The sequence below is a fragment of the Sciurus carolinensis genome, chromosome 2 (genome assembly GCF_902686445.1).
Source record: "Sciurus carolinensis chromosome 2, mSciCar1.2, whole genome shotgun sequence".
NCBI classification, from domain to species: Eukaryota; Metazoa; Chordata; class Mammalia; order Rodentia; family Sciuridae; genus Sciurus; species Sciurus carolinensis.
Window position 1 is genome coordinate 80275413 of NC_062214.1, and position 22523 is coordinate 80297935.

General features: G+C 34.7%; 1 protein-coding gene across 1 annotated transcript in view; it reads right to left on the reverse strand.

Annotated features, from left to right (window-relative positions):
• The window catches only part of Peak1 (pseudopodium enriched atypical kinase 1), a 168592-nt gene extending 150716 nt beyond the window's left edge, over positions 1-17876 (reverse strand). The window contains 2 exon segments of the mRNA XM_047539095.1: positions 1102-1183; positions 17827-17876. The gene's annotated coding sequence lies outside the window, so the exon portion shown is untranslated.
• Between the last annotated feature and the right edge of the window lie 4647 nt (positions 17877-22523).

Consider the following 22523-nt stretch of genomic DNA (forward strand, 5'->3'; position numbering starts at 1 on the left):
CAAAAGGACTTAGACATGACTCCCACCTCAAAGTCATTCCTCTCATCTGTAGCTATGTCTGTTATACTCATTATTCTGTGAATTTTAAATCTCTCTTCTTAGGATCATGTAGCTTTAATGACTGGTTACAATGAAAGGCTTATTAAGAAAATGTATGTAACTATTTTGGTGAGATGATTCAACTACTAATTGTCAAATTGGAAGAATGTTTCCAAATGACACTAACAGTCAAGCATGCTTGGACTAAACAGTCTAGCTGTTTGTTTGGTTTGTGTGATATTAAATTTTAAGTTAATAGGCATGATAGAAACCCTATATAATCTTTCTTAATAAAGGACTTCAATTCTCCTTTTGTTACTTTGGGCAATTTACTTACTTCTATTTTAAAGAAGAAGGATAGTACCAAGAACATCACCAGGCTATTGTGAATCACATGAGTTATTTCAGTTAAGGCCTTACAATAGTGTCTGGTACACAGAAAGTACTTACAAATGTTAGTTCCTTTATCTAATCTTCTAAACTTTAGGAGAATTGTGTATGATTTTCCCTTTTATTTTCTCAGAAAGCTTCCTTAAGGGAAATACATATAAGTAATCAATAGTTGTAAAATGAACTAAACCTAAATAAAACAAGGGACTTTTTTAGAAAGTAAATGTGGTTTGGAGACAACACATCTGAGACTGAATCCCCGCTTCACTGTCTATAAGCTCTTATTATTATTATTAGTTGTAGATGGACACAATATCTTTATTTTATTTATTTATCTTTTTATGTGGTGCTGAGGAGCAAACCCAGGGTCTCAAACGTGCTAGGCAAGCACTCTACCACTGAGCCACAACCCCAACTCCTGTCTACAAGCTTTTAAACTTAAAATTTCTCATCTTAAAATGAGAATATTATTTAGGTTTTTCATCCTTCTGTCTTTCATATTCACAGTTGCAGTGCAAATACTTCGAAAGGGCATGTCTTCTTTATCTCTTCCATACTACTATGGCAAGGTTCAAAATGAGAAGATTTGCTACTGGAATAATTCAGGAAGTTGATAAAAGGGATACAAGTGTAGAAGAAATATGTTACATTAGGGAAATAAAACATACAAACCTAGTTTAACTGGCTCCAATTCTAGGCATTATATCCTTGCTTTCTTTTCTTTCTTTAAGAATGACACTCAAATATTCTTTTCCTATAGAAAGATGCAAAGTGGGGAATATATATTAGTGAAGGACATTTGAATCACTCTTTAAAACAGAGCATTTTTAAATTCATCATATGACAGAATCAAACTTTTATTCTATTTGATAGGTTTTGTTTTTAATCAATAAAATAACCAATAGGTGTTTTAGTTGGTTAATATAATAGAAAACATAATAGGTTTAAGTAACCAAAAAAGTAACTATCCTTTAATAATAAATAAATTTGTTCTTTACTTCAAAAAATTACTTTCTGGGCTAGGGATACAGCTCAATGGTATAGCACTTGCCCACCATGTGCTAGGTCCTGGGTTAATCTCCAGTGCCACACACACACACACAGAGAATGACAATACCTCTGTTAAAGATGACTTAACTACCCAGGGATTGCATGAAGTGCTGTAGTAAATACTTCTGGACCCATATTTCTCAACTTTTTGGGTGGAGGGTGAATACCAAACTATGAAAATTAAAAAAAAAAAATTAGTGTAGTCATTAAACCTAGTCATATACCCTGTGGATCTGTAAAACCTGTTAGTAACTTGTGTTCTTGAATTTTTTAAAATGTATAGACTTAAAGGATTTTAGAGACAAGCAGGCAATTTAGGAATCATCTGTGACAAACTGCTGGGAGAAAAATGAAGACAGACTGACCCAGGAAGATGAAAAGAATAGTAAGGCCTCACTGTATTTAAGAACAGAAACGTATCCAAACACCATGCAATCCACATGAGACTGACAACACAGAATTCAGTATAATTCAGTGCTTTGGGGTCAGAGTAATTTTCACAATGGAACTAGAATATTAGAATTTAAACTGTTTTGTTTTGGTTTGGATTTTTTGTTTTTGTACTGGTCTAAACAAATAGATCATCAGTGATTAAGAGAATAAATTTTGGAGTTACACAGATGTGTGAAAAAGTTGATTAAGTCCTTAATCTTTCTTATCCTCTGGTTCTTCAAATACGAATGGAAATAATAAAACCTATCCTTGCAAGATTATTTTAAGAATAAAATGAGATAACATGAATAAAGTTTAACACAGTGCCTAGTACATAGTAAGTGCTCAAGAAATTGTATGGGGCTGGGGAGATAGCTCAACTGTTAAGAGTGCTTGCCTTGCAAGCAAGCACAAGGACCTGAGTTCGATCCCCAGTACCACAAAAAAAAAAAAAAGAAAGAAATTGTATGAATTAAAAAATAGTTCTAATCAAGTTATAGAATTGAAGAAACATGAAATAAAATCTTGAAGTGAATACAATGTTTTCTGGCTGAACAAAATAAATGTCAAACTTAGACAGTTATTGTATATCTATTACTTAATACTATTTAATATCACATTCTCAAGATATTAGTAATCATATAAGAAGGATAAAGTTGCTCTCCTTTGACAAGTAATTAAAGACACTGAGCTTTTTTCTTTTTCAGTTTCCTTCTTGGGTTCCTCTTACTCCTTTTTCTTTTTAGGGTTCAGTGTTTTGCCTACTTCATACAAAACACATAGTCTGTGCTCCCACCAGGACTGCAATAACCCCAATCCTGACCCTTCATGTGAGCCTCAGACCCTATATCCACTTGTCAGATGTTTCCATATGAAGACACCGTAAGCAAACACGGAGCTGCTCACATTTTGTAAAGTCTATTACTCTTAACTAGCAACACCCACAACCACTTGCCCATGCAAGTCAAAACTTTGGCAATCATCTCACATTTTGCCAACCACCTTCAATATGTATTGCCTTCTACTGTAAGCACTGCCAGTCCACTTCCTCAACTCCATCTCTATTATCAGTATCCAATCCAGGTTATTATCTTCCAATACAACAAAGTCAGCAATTTAATTCATCTGCTCATCTGTTATAATTTGGATCTGGAATGTCCACCAGAGGTTCATGTATTGGAGGTTTGTTCCCCAATGCAGCAGTGTTCAGAGGTGGGGCCTTTGGGAAGGTAAATGGATTATAAGGGCTCTACACTTATCAGTGGATTAATTCATAGAAGGATTCATAATTCGATGGCATTATTGGGAGGTGGTGGAAAGTGTAGGAGGTGGGGCCCACTTGACAGAAGTAGGTCACAGAGGGGTTCCCCTGGAAATATTTTGTTTCCAGCCTCTTCCTCTCTTTTTGCTTCCCAATGGCCATGAGGCAAGCAGCTCGCTATAAAGTGCCCTCTCTGCCATGATGCTCTGCCTCACCCAGGCCCACAACAATGGAGCCAGCCCACCAACAACCGAAACCTCTAAAATCGCAAGCCAAAGTAAAATCTTTGCTCCTTTAAGTTGACTTTTCAGGTATTTTGTCACACACCATTGCTACTCTTATCCTATCTCAAATTTATTTACTATACTACTGCCAAAATGATTGGCTTAAACATGAAAATTCTGCCATATCAAGTGTCAAACCCTCATATGTCAAAACCTTCAATGGCAACCTCTCACAGAATAAAGTCTAAGTTCATTTATAGAATAAATGTTCAAGTATGACATATAAATTCCTCAATGAGCTGGTCTGTACCTCTCTCTTCAGTTTCATTTCCTATCTCCTGTTTCATCATACCACAGCCATATTGAACTGTCAGTCTTATATATTCTCAAGCTGTCCTCTTTGCTAGTATATCCTTATACTCCTTCCACACACGGGAAATTGTTACTTGTTCTTTAAACTTCAGGCCCAGGATCACTTCCTCTGGAAATCCTGACCAAAGCGTATTCTCTACCTCACTAAGTTCACACATCATTGCAACACACACTCAGGAGATATTTGTTAATCTGAATAAATATGAAACTAAACACACTAGTGACAAATCAGCATATAATTTATACATATAAAGCCAGTGAGAAGGGAAACTAGATGGTGTTTAGTAAGTTTCACTAGATAAAACGTCTTGGTCTGGGGTATCCAAGGAGTAATTATGTACAGATTATTGAAGAGAGGAAATAGAGTAAAATGGAAATGGAAATGAACACATTCAGAAGAAGCAAAGGAGACATGTGTGACAAGGCCTGGAGGGATAGTAAACAGCAAATACAAACTCAAATATGTTGCTACCCTTATAAAGAGATTAAGAATCAAAACTAATAGCTCACCAAAGACTTCCAAAGAATCTTCTCTGAAACTATATGGTATAGTTGCCAACTGGACAATACCCTGCACTTTCATTTGAAATATATTAATTTAAAGAAAGATTTCCATCTTTTAGTCAACCCCTGCATTCTCATAGGCACAAGGTATTCCCACTTAATTTGTACTTAATGGAGAACTTTACATTGGAAAAAGGTAACAGACTCAGGTAAGTTAAGGGCTGATAAATCTTACAAAATAATCAGTAATATTACAAAATTAGGGAGCTCTAAATCAGCAGGGAAAATAAAAATATAGTAAATAAAATATAGTAAATAAAAATATAGTAAGCAAGGACTGGGTATATAGCTCAGTGGTAGATATACACATGGAGAGATAGAACACTTAATGTTCAATTTACAGAGGACTTACAACTGCAAGTAATTTGACCCTAGGTAAACGTATGATTACACAAATGGTATGCCTCTACTTCATATACAAAGATACAAGATCTATCCCATTTGTTTACAATAAAAAAATTTTTGATCTGAATGCAGTATAATTAAAGAGTATCAATCCTTAAACTTAAATACACTAGCCACAATACAGAATAATAATAAATCTATGGGTTACTTCCATATGAAGAGTGGAGATTGAGGCTATTTACCAAAAATAAAGAGAGAAAACGAAAGATGTCATAACCACTCTTAATGGCATAAAATCTGCAACTTGATATAAAAACAGAAAGTATATGCCCTCGTACCTTACTTAGAAGGCCACAGAATCAAAGAGGATCAAGTCAGAAGGCTATGCAGGCAAATAAATCAGCCAATTGAAATTGAAGCACCTCTAAATGTAGGTTTGTATCATTTTTATGTTAAACATTTAACTGTATGCCTGTATAATACCCACGGCACATCTTCTACACAAAGAGGAAAGGCAATTGGAAAATAGACAATGCTAACAAGCACAGGATCACTTTGGAGTCTAAAAGTCATTGCATGGGTTTTTGTGTCTTCTTGTCCTTGATTCTGTGAATGCCAATTCTTTGCTTTCAGGTTTGCAGAACATAAAATGTAAGTAACAAAGCTGAATGTTAATTTTTATAACATAGATATGTCAGAAGGTATGAGTAATTCTCGTTCTTACACAATACCTGTCATTTTAAAACACCTCCACCGATATAAACCAATATTTGTGAATGAGAGGCTAAAAAATGCTTTTAAGCTGTTGCATTCAAGCAAATTGACAGATATGAATGCATACACACCAGTCTTCGATTATGAAATCTCCTCACACATAAATACCATTATAAAAATTTTACTCTAAGAGAAGAGGGCCTGATAATATTACAGTCTTGCTAAAGAGAATAACCATCAAGCATAAAGAAACTGGCAGTCCACCAATATAATCCTGACAACCATGTTATGCTCGAGTGTGCTGTAGATGATCATTTAGATGCCATCAGTCAACGTCACCTATATTTCTTCAATACTCTATTTATGAAAAACCCTCCAACTTGGGGAATATGCAATCATCGGTCTGATCTAAAACAGCAAACTGTTTTCATCTTGTATGCATTGATTTTTTACTGAATTATATATTTCTTATGATCATAATCTCAAGTATAAATTAGAACTAATGGCTGCAATGTACAAATATAAGGATTACTGATAAAAAAGTAGTAAATTTTATATACAGTCAATTCTCATTATTTGTAGTAGTTATATTCTATTAAGTTGCCACAAACACTGAATTAGTAAATACTGAGTCACTGACTTTGGGAAAGGGGAAATAGGGAACTAGATTCCTTCGTCTCTGACCACAACATTATCAACAACCAATCAATATGTAACCTAGTTTTATGAAAATTTCTGATTAAAGACATCATAATTAATATATTGCTAATGATTAACAATGAACTCACAGCCAAGAGTCTAATTCAGTAATGAGCAAAACTTATTACGTAATATACATATTTCCTCAATAAATATCTCCTAGGCTTCTTGCACTTCAGAACACTACATGGCATTTCAGCACAACACTTAGAGGCCATCTTATACAGCAAAATCACCAACATAAAGCACAAAACAGGGTGAAAACAAGACTTAAGAAGACTGTAAAAAGACACTTGTTTATAGTATGAGATCTCAAGCAGAAGGCTTAGTTCAACCTTGGCTGAGAATACGCCGTGTTGGTGACTCAAATTTTCTGACTCTCTGTGTATGCCTATGAATAATCAGAAGTTATCTCCCTTTCCCAAGTTATCACCAAGGGTCCTACTACCACTTGGACCACTGGCACAGTTTACCATCTTCCCTCTCTATCCAATATTCCAAAATCACAGGCTGCATTACCATCAGTATTTTCTTTCTACAACCCAAACCTAACCACACTCCTCATTTCCCGGTACCCATATTTTAGCTTAAATTTCTTGGTATGGTATGTATGTGCATTCATGATTTGGTACCAAGCTACCTTTGTATGTTCATCTCCAAACACCTGTCCCTAATAAAATGTATTCCAGCCACAGTAATCCACTTCCCATTTCTGGGATATTCCATGCTTTTAAAGGGTCTTTTACCATGTTAGTCCTTCTACTAGGAATACTCTTTTTTCTATTCTCTATTTGCCCTTAAAACTTCTGCAGGTGTTACTTCCTCTGTGAAGTCTTTCCTTATAGCTTCCATCACAGACCCACTTAGTCCCTTCTTCCCTGTGCTTCCTCAGTATTTTCACACAATTCTGTTACAGAGTTACTTAAATTTAGTTATAATGACTAAGAGATAAAGTACAAGAATGTACTTCTTTCCTTACAGATTGGCTAAGTGCTGATTATTATTAGAGTTGGGTGATATGGATTCATTATACCATTATGTACTCTAGTGTATACTAAATTTCCATTATAAAATTTTTAAAAAATTCAAGCAAGACAGACTACAATGAACTAAAAGTCAGATTTATATGTGGCAAAAATAAATAGGGCACTACATTTTTCCCCATACAAGATAACAAGAGATAGGTACTCTAAGATTTGGTACAAAGGCTCAGGGGGGTTATTAAGTCCATGGCTCTCTCTTTTTGCTCATCCAAGTGTGTTGATTTGGTACTTAAGGCTGCTTGCCATAGATGCAGGCATTACCTTTGTAATCACAGCAGAACAAAGGACAGTGGCAGTCACACAATTACTCTCTTAGAGGAAAAAGAAATGGCCTTTTAACAATGCCTTCTTTAAACTTGGCTTATATCACAATGTCCACATCTGTTGAGCAAGGCAACAGTGTCTTGATGGACTCGCAGCCTTAAGGGCTGAGATTGTTTTTGTTCTTTAGCAACCAATAGGGTACCTACACATATACATAGAGAGGTACTTTGTATCTACTGAATATATGAGTTTCATAAAGGAAACTGAAGTAATAATATAAAAATTCTGCTTTCCTAATTTTCTTTTTTCCTTACGTTATCATGAAATATGATACGTGATAACTGCTTTCTCTGTATAGTACCAGACAGAACACTACCAAGGAATCAAAAGGACTAATTTTTTTTTCTAAGCAAAAAAATCTTGCTGAATTCATTTGCCTAGAAGACAGTGGTTGTTTGCTTTCCAAGGCTGTTCTGAGAATAAAGGAAACACAAATGATATGAATATACATTGAAATGTATAAAATATTATAAACATGATTGCCCTATGAAGTACTACAACAAAGCCTACAATCTTATAGTATGTACAGGGCATCTGGCACACAAATAATTAAACACTATCAATACCTCCTACGATGCTGGACATTAGTTCATGGTTAAATGAGGTTTTGGTCTTGATCTGTGTTGTTACATTGCTATCAGAAACTAATACTTACACTTCACTAAAAAAAAAAAAAAAAAAAAATGCCTTATAAAATAAAGCAGGTATCTTGTGGCATTTATAGGATATACACAATTTGAAGCAGGATATGAAAAACAAAAGAGGTTAACAGAGAACAGTGATGTCAAGTCCCAATTCATTAATTAATAAGTACTACCAAATGATTCAACAGTACTAAAGCAAGCCAAGATCCTAAAGTATTTCTCTCTCTCTCTCTCTCTCTCTTTCTCTTTCGGTCCTGGGGATTGAACTCAGGGGCACTCAACCACTAAGCCACATCCCCAGCCCTATTTTTTGTATTGTATTTAGAGACAGGGTCTCATTAGTTGCTTAGTGCCTCACTGTTGCTGAGGCTGGCTTTGAATTCAAAATCCTCCTGTCTCAGCCTCCCAAGCTGCTGGGATTACAGGTGTGCACCACCACACCCAGCTTAAAGTAATTTCTGAGTTAAATCAAATGATACATCAAAGAGTAGGAGCATTAAATATTAGTTTTCCTCTGGCTTTACAATCCTTGATTGAACTTACAAAGAGTAACCTTCAGGATGACCTTATGACTCAAATGAACAAACCATACTGGTAGTCAAAAGTATTTCTAAAAATGAAACCTGAATGGTCTGTTCAGCAAATATTAACTTAGCTGGGCAATGGGGCACGCCTGTAATTCCAGCGACTTAGAAGGCTGAGGCAGGAGGATCAGGAGTTCAAACCAGTCCCAGCAACAGCAAAGGCACTAAGCAACTCAGTGAGACCCTGTCTCTAAACAAAATATTTTAAAAAAAAAGAAGGAGGTGGGGCTAGGGATGTGGCTCGGTAGTCGAGTGCCCCTTAGTTCAATTCCAGGTACTCAAAAAAAAAAAAAAAAAAAAAAAATTAACTAAGCTGTATATTTCTTGATCCAAAAGAGTATTATATTAAAATAAGCACAGTATGTATGACATGAAACAGCAACTAACTAATACTAAGGAAGAAAAAAATGACAGTTCCAAGTCAATAAAATCTCTATGGAATATTATAGTGAGAACTGATGCATCTTCACTTTTCCTGGAGACAACAGATGCTTTCAAGAAGAACATGATCTTCTGTCAAGTCCATTTAATTAACCCTAATTTCTCAGACATTCAACAACCTTAACCTTATTATTAAAGACTCACCATATTCTAATTCATTTAAGCAGAAACCATTCTCCATGCAAAATACTGCCTTAAGACTGTAAGCTGGTAAATTAGAGCACAGCACCACATAAAGCATCATGAGGCCATAGACACAACTGAAAGAGGATCAGACTTATCTTACAGTTATGGATACAAGAAGGGCATCAATTCCAACAAGAAGTAAAAATTGTCAGCATGGTAAGAATGAGTTTATGTTTTTTAGCAATAGCTATCCAGTTTCAACTATAGAGATTTTTGGTTTTTAGCAGGAGGAGAAAATTTCTCTTCCTGTTCTACCTGTGTTCATAGCTTCATCAGCTAAAAGTTAAACAGTGAAAGTTTTTCCTACAAAGATAATTTGGGGTACCTCAAATAAGCAGCAAATTACTTGTCAATGTGTCAGCATTTATAAAATTAAAAGTTGTAAGTAACACATCATAAGGAGTTTTAAAATATTTAATTTTGCATATAGAAAAAGTACATTAGTTTAAAGACATAGTTTTTGAAACATTTTTATTTTATCTCATTAAAAACTAAGAAGAGTGGCTAGGGATATAGCTCAGTGATATGGTGCTTATCTATCAGATGTGAGGCCCTGGGCGGATTGCTAGCACCACACACATACAAAATCTAAGATGAGAGAAGGAAGCAACTTGAGAAGTTGAGGCAGGAGGATGGCAAGTTTCAGACTAGCCTCAGCAACTTAGTGAGACCCTGACTCAAAATAAAAATGTAAAAGGGCTGGGGATACACTCAGTGGTATTTAATCCCTACTACTAGACACATATACACATAACATATGTACATAGAGGGAGGGAGGGGAAGAGGGAGACAGAGCAAGATAAAACCAGTGGACCACTAGAGAATGAGTTAAGACTGCCATGCTTTTTGGTACACAAGTTATCCTTCTCAGGTAAAGATTTGAAATGGTAGAGAAAAATAAGTTTACCTTTTAACAGATTACTATTAACTTTGATAGCTATTGGAAGGCCTCATGTTCAAAGGGTTGAATTTTTTCTTCTTAAAATTGAAAATATTAGAAAAATATAAAGAAGGAAGGAACACACTCTCACACACACACACATGCACAGACTTTGAACCCTGGCTCAAGTACCAAGTACTGCAGCATAAATAATACCCCAGGAGATCAATCACTGTCATATTATGACATCAAAGATCAAAATTCCAGCTTAGTCTAAAATGACCAAAATTGAACTTAATCAGAAGTAATCAACTGTAAAAAATGAAGATCTGAAAGGTCCAGACTATTTCACTGTCATTCCCTGTTAGGATATCAAATTAAATTTGGAAGAGTTTAGATGATTTGTATTTGCTAAAATTAAGTCTCAAGAGACACAGAATGTGAAATACTCCCTGGAGCAGCTGACTTAATGGATGCCATGGGGGAAGTACTACTGCCATTCACAGAAAAATGCACATGCTTCACAGCATCTACCTAAAATCAACATTTTCACTGCTTTTAACAGTTAAGAGAAGTGAAATATTTCAATTTCAAACTTACTCTAAAGCTGAACATTTTAAAAGTGTATTTTCTTATAAACTTGTGCTAGCAGTACAGCAAAGCACGTGTTACTAACACCTGTGACTGCTTCCTCCCTAAAGCATGTGTCACTTGAGCTGACAAAACAGCTCTGCCTTGTCAATAGTGCTGATCAAGCAGGTGAAAGTATTTCTCACAGGGGATTCTCTTAGCACAGTAATATGTTCCCATAACTCTTTAAACTCTGTAGGCACATGAAATCTGAAAAGAGAATGGGAAAAAACCTACTAGGTTTTTACCTCAAAAGGACCAATGTCACTGCTTTACTAACTACAAAATGCACTGGGTTCTAAAAATTCAAGCTCTGTAAATTGTAACCTGATAATGACCTTTGGTTCAGATATTTTTTAAAATCCTGTAGTTGCTGATTTATTAAGAAACAGTCCATGATTTCTCTTCTACACCTTTAAATAAAAATAATATTTATGAAAGAGTACAGATTTCTTTTAAGGTTTTGTATACATATCTTTTGTAATCACAAACCTGAACATTACAGAATAATTAAATCAGGTAGTAGAACTAAAAATCACAAAGAATCCCTAACAACAAATGAAGCAGAGGAGTATTTGCTGCTGCTTCTTCTTTGGGCACTTGAATGATCGAACTCTGAAGATAAAGGAGTTTTTCCCTTGGAAAATGAAAAACGTCTTTGTCATGTCTTATTCACTTTTTACACTGAATTATTTTGCTATATTTCATCTCCTATAAGAAAGTATTAACATGACTTGAAGCAACCATCATTTCCTGTAACTAAGATACCCATGCACCTGGTTTGGGAGACTGCAAAAAGATTTTATGTCTTAGAAGTTCAGATGTACCAGTCTTCTCATAATATTGGCTTGGGATGGGGCTGGGGAGGTTAGTTTGAGTAAAAAGAAAATTGATTGCAGGGGAGGAATTCTGCTATAAATAGGTAGAATTTTGCATTTTTCCAGCATCCTTGGGAAATTTAACAATATAAAAAAAAAATCTCTGAGTTGGAAAGGATTTCTCTTATGAACCAAAAATGTAAACTAGGCAATATATCATGTCAATCACTCTCTACTTTGCAACCAGTCACTTGCAGATAGTGGATATAGTAACAGTTTTTCAAATGCTCCTAGATTTTAAGAGTCCCTTTTAAAATGGCAGTGATCACTGCAACTACATTGCATGCTACTTTTTTTAATTGTGGCAAAGAAAAAGGAAATTGATCAGACTGTTTAAAGAATAGGTTAGGTTCTCTCCCCTCTATGTGATTTTAGTGTAGGATTAATGTGAGCATACTCCATTTCTATCACAACCCAAACTCTCCAGTGAGAATGAAAATTGAATAACACAGGTAAGACAGTTAATTTTCTCTCTAAGAGAAATTAATGTCAATCTTTCTATTATTTGACATTTATTTCATGACAAATATTTATTGAATCTACTGTGCTCTAGGTACTTTGTTTCTTCAATCATCCAAAGAACATAAGAACATAAGGACCATATTTTTAAAATATTAAGACATTGTTCATTACATGATTTTAAAGAGATAGTTTTATTTTTATTGTTATGTTTTAGGCTTTCTACTTTCAATGAAAACTCAGCCATTTAAAAACAGTTTAATAACAGTACTGTTCCTATTTGTCAGAGATGCTACCCATCTTTAATTTTAGCTGAACAAAACTAATATGGAGCCAGGATATATTCAAGGTTTAATAGTAATTAGGAGAGACCATAAATTTTCAGCAGTTTTTCTAGTATGAAGGAAAAAATAATAATGTCACAATACTTTATGTCAAGTTACAGTAAACAATATGCCCTCTATACTTTTTAAAATTATACTTATTATTAATGAAAAATGCCCTATGTCTCCTGTTTGGCAACCTTAATTCCAACTTTGAGGAGACCCAATAACTGTTCTTTATTTTTTTTATTTATTAATTTTTTTTTTATTTTTACAGACTGCATTTTGATTCATTATATACAAATGGGGGACAACTTTTCATTTCTATGGTGGTACACAATGTAGATTCACACCATTCATGTAATCATACATATACGTAGGGTAATACTGTCTCAGTCTATCTACTATCTTTCCTTCAATAACTCTTCTTAACCACGTCTTACCTAGACTCTTCATTGCCAGATGGAATGTAACAGATAAAATGGTCCTTTACAAATTATTCTTTATAAAACACCAAATTCAAACTGTGTAAAGAATCTATTTGCCATGATATATGAGGGATCATAGTTTAGAGTAGGGAAATGTTATGTTTGAACTTTTTCCTAAAGATTATACACATATTTTTTTTTTTTGACACCAGGTATTTAATCCTTAGGCACTTAACCACTGAGCCATATCCCCACCCCTTTTATTTTTTATTCTGCAATAGGGTCTGAATCACTTAGGGCTTTCCTAAATTGCTGAGGCTGGCCTTTGAACTTGGAATCCTCTCACCTCAGTCTCCCAAGTCACAGGGGTTACATGCATGCAACACTACACTCGGCTCAGAATTTCTTCCTTTTTTTCATTATTGGCATCGTCAGTTAACAAAATCAAATTCCTTCATGCCTCCAAAGAATTGCCCCTTCTACAAATTTCTCTGGTGTTAGCAGGGTCTACTGGAAGCTAAACCTCTGACCCATTGAGCAGCACCTCAGCACAACAAGAGGGTATAAGGTTGTGCTTGCTGGTGCCTCACTTTCCCTTCTCCTCTACCCCTCCTGTTCCGCCATGCCAGTGGGACCCAACAGGGAGCTAAACTTCTTTTTCCACCCTTGGCAATGCAGTAGGCCAACAAAAAACTGTAACTACCAAAACTTACCCAATACCAAATTTCAAAAATTATGAATTTTTTTCTTACAAAAATTCATCCTACAATCTCTTTCTTCTAGAATTGATTTTTGTATTGTCTTATTATTACCCTTTAATGTCTCCAATTTTCCTCAAGTTCTAGGATCTTTCTTCATCAGAGATATTAAATGAATTCCCCTTTGTATCCCAAGTCACAATGGTTTTTATTAAAAACTTTCAAAATAATTTTAAGTTTACAAAAAGTTTAAGAGTATGAAGATTTCATACAAAGTATGAAGAATTTTTTTAATCCTGAACCACTGGACAGTCTTAGGTTTGTAATTCTTCCAGTAAAGATAGTCTCCCAAATAACCAAGACATAACCATCAAAATCAACAAATTAACAATACTGCATTACTATCCTATAATCTATATTCCCCTATGAGTTTCACCAATTATCCCACTAATGTCTTCTGTAGCAAAAGGATCTGGTCAGGTTGCATTTATCATCTTAAAATTTCCCTTGACTTTCATAATCTTTACAAATTTGAAGGTTACAGGTTAAGTAACTTCAACCTGGAACTCTCTAACGTTTCTTCAAGATTAGATTTTGGTTATGCATTTTCAGGCAAAAGTATCGCAGAAATGACACTATGTTCCTCTCACTGCGTCCTTTTACAAATATATGATTGTATTTTGTCTTGTTACTATTAATGGCATCTCTCATCACCTGATTGTGGTATCTGTCAGGTTTTCTCTCAGCAAAATTCCTTTTTCTTCTTTCATAATTGGTATATTGTGAGAAGATAAGACTCTGCAAGTGTCTTGTTCCTCAAACATTTACCAACTAATTTTAATATCTACTTAAATTTCATGGATAAACTGATTACAATTGTTTCCAAATGATAATTTTTCTAATTCCATTATTCCTTTTCTTCTCCCCATTAATTTTTATATCAATATGGACTCAAAGACTCCTATTTTATTCAATGATCTATACTTTGACAATGTAACTATTTAGTTTGATGCTCAAACTGTTCCAAGAATTGGCCAATGAGTGCCCCTTCAAGGAGGCTTCTGTGTTCTTTAGATATAAGTCCTTCCTTCTTTGAAATCTTCCTTGCTTCCTGGTATAGGAAGATTTGTCCAGCACATCTTGTCCTATTCTTTCCCTGCCCCAGTCCTGGAATCAGCCACTTCTCCAAGGAGCTAACACAGACACCTACTTTCAGGTCCCACCTCACAACTTTTAGAATTATTTAAGGAGGAGAGTACTTAAGAAACCCAAAGGGCTACTTTGTTAATATTAAGAATGGATTGCTTACACTAATGGTCTTTACACTGATTTTGTTTTCTTAATGAATGGCAAGGCTTTGGGGGGTGCGTGGAGAGGGTACTGGGGATTGAACCAGGGCCATTTAGCCATTGAGCCACATCCTCAGCCCTTTTTTATTTTTCATTTTGAGACAGGGTCTCGCTAAGTTGCTCAGGGCTTCACAAAGTTGCTGGGGTTAGCTTTGAACTTGCAATCCTCAGCCTCCCAAGCTTCTGGGATTAAAGGCATTCACCACCTTGCCTAGCCAGGCTCATTTTAAGAAAGAGAGAAGTACCGTTAACATGTAAACTTTGCCTACCACACAACTGTCAAAGAAGGAGATCCTCCCTTTCTGGAGGTAGAATATTCTGGGTTTATTTTATTCTGAGGAAGAGTGCATTTTCCTTTTCTTTTTAAAATATACACTTTATTTTAGATGTACAATTGTGCAGATAGTACAGGGGTTGTGTCTCATACACAGTTTCCCCCATTAACATCTTATATTGATTGGATATCTTTGTCACAATTAATTAGCCAACATAAACACATTATTGCTAACTAAAACCCATGTTTTATTTAAATATCATCAGTTTTCCCCTAATGTCCTTTTTCAGTTTCTGGATCCTAGCCAGGACATCACATTACATTTGGTAATTACACTCTCTCTTCTTAGGCTACTCTTGATTGTGATGGTTTCTCAGACCTTTTTTGATTTTGATAACTGTATTAGTTTCCTGTGGCTACTATTAACAAATCACCAAAAATTCAATGGCTTAGAAAACAAAAAGTCAACTTTGGATTGTGTAGAGGGAAATGAGATGGGGGAGGAGGCAGGGATAGAAAAGATAGTGGAAGGAGGCAGACATCATTACCCTATGTACACGTATGATTACATGAATGGTGTGAATCTACATCATGTACAACCATTGAAACAAAAAGTTGTACCACATTTGTGTACAATGAATCAAAATGCAGTCTATAAAAATAAAAAAAGAAAACAGAAAAAAGGAAACAAAAAGTCATTCTCATACAGTTGAAGAGGACACAAAATTACAAAGTAAAGTTAACAGCAGGACTGCAATCTCTCAGAAGTCTCCAGGGGAGAATCATTCCTTGACTCTTCTAGTTCCTGATGGTTACAGGGCTCCCTTGACTTGAAGCTGCCTCATTCTAATCTCTGGGGGTCTTCACATGGCCTTCTCCTCTGTGTATCTTCTTTTCTGCATCTTATAAGAACATTTCCCATTGTATTTGGAGCTTATTAGATAATCCAGAATAATTGCATCTCAAAATCCTTAACCTAAATCTATCTACAAAGACCCTTTTCCAACTAAGGTCCCCTCACAGGCTCTGGAGGTTAGGATGTGTAAGTATCTTCAGAGGGGGCAGTGTTGTCATTCAACCCACTTTAATGACCTTGACAGTTATGAGAATTATTGGTCAGATATTTTGTAAAACTGTGATTTAATTGGTTTCTCATTAGACTGGGATGTGTTCTAGAAAGGAAGATTACACAAATGAAGGGCTATTTTCATCATATTGAGGATATGTAATTTATCACTATTGATGTTGACCTTGATAATTTGGCTTGAGATAGTGTGTTGGGTTTTTCCATTGTAATGTTACCCTTTCTGTACTGTATTATTTGAAGAAAAGTCACTGTAAGCTACTTGACTAAGGAATGAGGAGTTATGTCCCACTTCTTGAGGGTGGAAAAACTAAATTATTTAGACATTTTCTTCATTGGAGATTTGCCTATTCCTCCCAAGGTCAACATCAATCATTTGTTTATATAGTATAGACTTGGGAACATTTACACTTAGAATTTTAGCTCGATACTACTTTATTTTGTTGCTCAAATTGTTCCAGCCTTGATCATTGAAGATCTTTTGATAATATCTTTATTCCTTTGACATATCCCAATCAATATGTGTGGGGCAGGGGGGGGGTGTCTTAATTTCTGGAACTAGGAGATGCTCCAAGCTCATCTTGTATATTTCCTGTCCCAATGCTAGACTGAGTCACTTCGCCAAGAAGCCATGATTCTTAATATTGGATAAAAGTATTAGAAACCAGCATTAGTTGTGGTCATTTATACTAGGGTTTCATTGCTTCTTGCCCTCTCAGCTGACAGGAGATTAAAATGTGTATATTAACTTGTATATATAAACATGAAAACATTTCTATATGTAATTATCTATATCTATATATTAAGCTAAACATGAGTTCCTACTAATGTCTTCAACTCTCTTCAACTCTAATCCATTACCATATGGATTATTTTAGTCTCTTTTCCTTGTTGTAACTTCTTACAACAGTGAGAAATCTAGCTTCCATTAATTGCCATCCACTTCCATAACTGTTCAATTCCACTACTCGTGTATAGTAGTTTCAGAATTATTAACCCATACCCTGTCTCCCATAGGATACAACTTTATCTAGTATAGTGCTTACACAGTTTTTTCTGACATTCAATCTTACAGACTTCACCCATTTCTAAAGTTACTTAGAACAGCATCTTATTTCTACACCCCATTCAATAAGTTTGCTTCACATTTGTGATATACTTAAATTCTTTTCCCACATTTTGCATTATATCCTGGAATCCCTGACCTCCTAAATGAATTTTTAAAAATTTGTACACATCAAGTTCCACTTTCTGCTACAAAGTTCTAATGGTTTTGACAAAGGCTTAATGTCTTATATTTACCCTTACAGTCTCATACTCACCACTCTTAGAAGCCCCTTGTTTCTCCTTTGTAATCTACCCCCAACTACCAGTTCCCATGAGTGCTTGGAAACCATTTATCTTTTTACCAATTCTCCTAATTTTGCCTTTTCCAAAATATCATATTATTGGATTCATACAGCCTTTTCAGACTGGCTCCTTTAACTCAGAAATACACATTTAAGACTTACCCAGGGGCCTGGGGTTGTGACTCAGTGGTGGAACACTTGTCTAGCATGTGTGAGGTCTGGAGTTGGATCCTCAGCACCACATAAAAATAAAATAAAGATTTTGTGTCTGCCTACAATTAAAAAAAAAAAAAAAACTATATATGAGACGTCCCCAGGTCTTTTCAAGGCTTTATAGCTCATTTCTTTTTTAGTACCAAACAATATTCCATTGCATTGATATATCACAGTTTAACCATTAACCTACTACAGTTTATCCATTAACTTACTCAAGGACATCTTGGGTGCTTCCAAGTTTGGGGTAATTATGAATAAAGTTGCTATAAACATTTGTGTGCGGGTTTTATGGAAATATAAGTTTTCAAACTAGCTGAATAGTTACCTTGAAGCATGACTGCTATGTGTATGATAATACTATGTTTAGTTTGGGAAGAATCTATTTTGCAAAGTGGTTATGCCATTTTGCACTCATGCCAACATGGAATGAGAGATCCTATTGCTCCACATTCTCACCAAAATGTGGTATGTCAGTGTTTTGGATTTTAGCCATTCTAAGAGGTGGTTATCTAGTATTTCATTATTGTTTTAATTTGTGATTCCTTAATGACATATTATATCGAACGTCTTTTTATCTGCTTCTTTGGCACCTTTATACCTTCTCTGAAGAAGCAGTTTCTTCAGATCTTTCACCCATTTTTTAAAAATTTTCTGTAGTTGTAAATGGACAGCATGCCTTTATTTTACTTATTTTTATGAGGTTCTGAGGATTGAACCCAGTTCCTCAAAGGTGCTAGGCAAGTGCTCTCTGCCACTCAGCTACAGCCCTAACCTTCTTTCACCTATTTTAAACTGGGTTTTCTTCTTGTAGAGTCTTAAGAGTTCTTTGTATATTTTGGACTCAAATCCTTTATCAGATAGGTGTTTTGCAAATATTTTCCCCCTATCTATGGCTTTTCTTTATTTTCTTAACTGTCCTTCACAGAGCAGAAGTTTTAATTATAACTAAAAGCCTCAACATAACCAATTTTTTCCTTGCATAAATGTATTTTAAAATTCATCACCAAAGCTAAGAACTTATAGATTTCCCATTTTCTTAAATAGGTTTCATAATTTTGCATTTCACATTTATATCTATGATCCATTTTTAGTGAATTATTATATAAACTATAAAATCTATGTCTAAGTTAAATCTATGTCTGTTTTGCATATGGACATCCAATTGTTTTTGTTTCAACACCATTGAAAAGACTATCCATTCTCCATTTGCTCTTTTGTTAAAAATTAGTTGGCTAGTGCTGGGGTTGTACCTCAGTAGTAGCGCACTTGCCTAGCACGTGTGAAGCTCTGGGTTCAATTCTCAGCACCACATAAAAATAAATAAATAAAATAAAGGTATTGTGTCCCTCTACAACTAAAAATATTTCTAAAAATATCTGTTGACTATATTTGTGTGGATTTATTTTGGACTTTCTATTCTGTTCTACTAATCTATAAATTATTCTTTCACTATACCACAAAGTCTTGATTACTATTGCCTTATAGTAAGTTTGAAGTCAGGTACTCTAACTTTGTTAATTTTTTTTCAGAATTATACTGAGCTATACTAGGTCTTTTGCAGTACATAGAAACTTTAGAATCAGGTTGTTGACATCTATAAAATAATTTGCTGAGATTTTAAATAAGACTGTGTTTAATCTACAGACCAAACTGAAAAGAATTAATATACAATATTGAGTTTCCAAACCATGAACACAATATCTCCCTACATTTATTTTGATCTTTGATTTTTGTTTTATCAGTGTTTTGTAGTGTTCCACCTATAGATTCTGTAAATATTCTATTAGATTTCCTCCTAAATATTTCTTTTGTGGGGTACTACTGGAATGGTACTTCCTGAGATTACAAAGTTTGAGAACAACCGTCATATACAAATCACCTCATCTATTTGGACCAGGGTTTTTTTATAGGTACTTTGTGTACAGTGTGTGTAATTCCTTTCCCATTACTATAAATTAGAAAGATAAAATGAAACTATATGGGGAAACGGTATGTAAATTGAAAATCACTAAGTAAATACATAAGGGACATTAATTATCTTCCACATAAAGGTAAAGAAACTAAATTCCTAATAAGTTATGTTGCTTAACAAAATTTTATTGGGGTATGCAACAATTGAGAATACTCATAGCAAAGTAGAATTATATTAAATAAACAAAAGTGGGCAGAGGAGAAAGCCCATAAAGAGGGTTAGGAAGGTACTCAGAAACAGAGTTTGGACTGAAATCTACATGTAATGAAGAGTCATTAAAGTTCTTGAACAAGACAAAAGAAGAAATAATTACTACTGAGTTTTCTGGAAATATGACTGATGGATAGAGTAGAATAAATAGAAAATGGGTAGACAGCAGGAAGAACTATGAAATAGGGCCCTGGCAGGAATTTTAGAACAGGAAAGGAACTTGGAAATAATCTAACCTATGCTCTCACTCTATATTTACTGTTTTTGTTTCTTGTTTTTTTCTTTTTATAATGCACTTTAATTTTTTTTTTTTATATTTACTGTTGATTATGCTTACCAGCAAGTATATATGGCACTACCCACTTTGCTCTCCTTATAATGGCAGTTAACATGCACATTTTTGCTCAGCCATTTCTCTTTTTGGTCCTGATCCTGAATTTTTCAGAGCATTTTTAAGAAAGGTGAGGGCGGAAGAACAACTAGTTAGAGTTTAAGGGAGTAAAAGTAGGAATCAATAAGACCTCTTAAATATTTCAAGTCTAAACTCTCGGACTTAAGTTTGGAATTCTGAAGATACCTTGTGTTCTTTCATTTTTATATCATTTGCATTGCTTTTCAGAAATTATTTGGTTTATCTGTATGCACTCTATAGTCTGTGTGAGGCAACCAGAAGAACACTAACAACAGACATAAAATACTTTCCAATAGCATTAGAAATTGAAGGGCATTTCTGGATTCAGGGGAGAAAAAAACAGAGATTTAAAATCCCAGGATATGGTTTTGTGATAGAATTTGGCATTTATATTTTGAACCACTTCATTATTCCTTTTATAGACTAGTTGAAGGTTATTTTGTCTTTCTAGCATTTTCTTACATCTCAGTTGTTTTCCTCTGTCATCCAGGGTTCAATTTCAAGGTGATGATAATTAGAGTCAACCAAATTCCAAACTCTCCACAACTTCATGCTTTCCCATCAATGTCACTTGAGTTGAAAGGCCAGTTAAAGAAAGAATGTACGAATAAATCTGAGTTTACAAATTTTATTGCCACCATTGCCTCACACAATATGGCTTTTTATTAAATTTGCTGTTTTCATACTATATTATACATTATAAATATCTTCAGAAATTAAGTGATTTCACTTTATAAAGCTGAATTTTCTGAAGTAAAAGTTCCACATGCACCACTTAAGTAAATTGTTGTCCATATTCTATCTTGGATACTTCTATTACTACATATTTCCTCAATCACTTCCCTCCCACAGCCAATGAAGAAAAATAATAAAAATATAAATTATTTTTATTATTAAACCACTACTCCTCTCCATGCCTTTTTCAACTAGACATTAGAATAGATATCATGATTAATAGCCAAGCCACACCCAGGCCTGATGCTTACAGTATCTGATATTAAGCATATCATGGTCCATCTGGGCCTTAACTGTTTCATGTGTGAAATGAGGAAACTGAACCTGATGGTCAGTAAAGTATCTTAAGTAAGCATCAACAATCCAAACTTTTTAACACTTGATGCTGACATTTTTTCAAAGAACATAGGGTCCTTTTGAAAATATTACCAAAATAAAAGATCTACAGTCATAGTAGAGATCATGAAGGAAACAGTTATGTTAGCAATCTGAAGATTCAAGCATATGTTAGTATCATAAAATCCTTCCCTTATATTTTGTGCAAACCAGTTTTCCTTTACCTTGGCTTAGATGACATGACATTCCTAATAACTACTTCTAGGTTCCCACTGTATACAATTTCATCTTTTTTTTTTTTTTTTTTTTGGCAGTGCTGGGGATCGAACCCAGGGCCTTGTGCATGCAAGGCAAGCACTCTACCGACTGAGCTATCTCCCCAGCCCACAATTTCATCTTAATCAAAGCATTTCAACCAGATTATGAGCTCCTTTTTCCACACTGGTCCTTGTATTTGGATTGTGTATTTTAACTTGCATATGCCCTTCCCCATCCCAACAGAAGGGGAACAATTTGGAAAAGGTCTGACAAAATACTAGAAAATGGAACCTTGCTCTCTGATTCTGCCCTCAAATAAGACTGAAATATTTCATTTATAAACCCTGAGGAGGAATACTGGATCTTCTTATTTGGTTACCTCCCTCATAATACTTCCAAGTGTTAGGAATATGCTAGCTCATTAATACCTATTAAACAGAAAATAAATAAAAGGTTGAAATTTTAAGAACATGGCACAATTTAACTTGTCAAGTATGCAAACAGATATTTAGCAGAATGACTATAAAACGGCTATTTTAATGTAAACTTCCATCTAATAAACAGTTTGAAGCACTGGAAAGCACAGGCATAATAAGCATACCTTGTGACTTAATCTCTCTCAGCCTCCAAATCCTCATGTGTAAAACTGAAATCACTTCATTTTACATGACGGCTACAAAGAACAAAGCTAATGTATGGAATGCATCTACTAGCCCAAGT